The sequence below is a fragment of the Alligator sinensis genome, unplaced genomic scaffold, assembly GCF_000455745.1.
Source record: "Alligator sinensis unplaced genomic scaffold, ASM45574v1 scaffold597_1, whole genome shotgun sequence".
Taxonomy (NCBI): domain Eukaryota; kingdom Metazoa; phylum Chordata; order Crocodylia; family Alligatoridae; genus Alligator; species Alligator sinensis.
This window is the reverse complement of record NW_005842074.1, coordinates 2,346,334-2,346,567: the sequence shown is the minus strand read 5'-3', so window position 1 is coordinate 2,346,567 and position 234 is coordinate 2,346,334. Positions and strand designations below refer to the sequence as shown.

The following is a 234-nucleotide window of genomic DNA, read 5'->3' as shown; positions in this document are numbered from 1 at the left end:
TAGAAATTTAAGATGACCCCCCCCCCCAATTCTATACATGAATTCTATATATGGAAACTTATTATAACAATTTTTATATGTATAGAATCTAATTATTGGGGGGGGGGTCGTCTTAAATTCAGTCCTCTTGAATTCAGGTAAATATGGTATGTCAACAGCTATCAAGGTCCCCCCTCAGCCTTCACAAGAGAAGGCTGAGGGGGGGGCCTTGTGGCCGTCTATAAAATCAATAGG

At 40.6% G+C, this 234-nt stretch overlaps 1 protein-coding gene across 2 annotated transcripts in view; it reads right to left on the bottom strand.

The window, feature by feature from the left end:
- The window catches only part of NDUFV2 (NADH:ubiquinone oxidoreductase core subunit V2), a 47,924-nt gene that overhangs the window by 36,502 nt on the left and 11,188 nt on the right, over window positions 1-234 (bottom strand). The gene's annotated exons all lie outside the window — the stretch shown is intronic.